Raw genomic sequence first — 292 nt, 5'->3', positions numbered from 1 at the left:
CAAAAGGGAAAAAGAGAGAAGTGAGATGGCTGTCAAAATCGGTCTCAAAGTCCCAAGTAACAGTTACCCAAATCTCCAGAACGCTGAGGTGGCAAGAGCTAGATCGAGCTGGGTAATTACTCCGTTCATTAAAACATCAAAGGTTGCCGACCTGCTGAGCTTCAGGAGCTGCTAGACTTTCACACAATACCACTTTTTATCTCACACGCTCGGCTGTGTCGACTCCTCGGTTCCCACTGGCCCCGCATGCATATTAACCACTGCAGTAATTATGGTGTGTTAGTTGAACTAA

This window comes from Penaeus monodon, chromosome 19, assembly GCF_015228065.2.
Source record: "Penaeus monodon isolate SGIC_2016 chromosome 19, NSTDA_Pmon_1, whole genome shotgun sequence".
NCBI classification, from domain to species: Eukaryota; Metazoa; Arthropoda; class Malacostraca; order Decapoda; family Penaeidae; genus Penaeus; species Penaeus monodon.
This window is presented reverse-complemented; position numbering follows the sequence as displayed.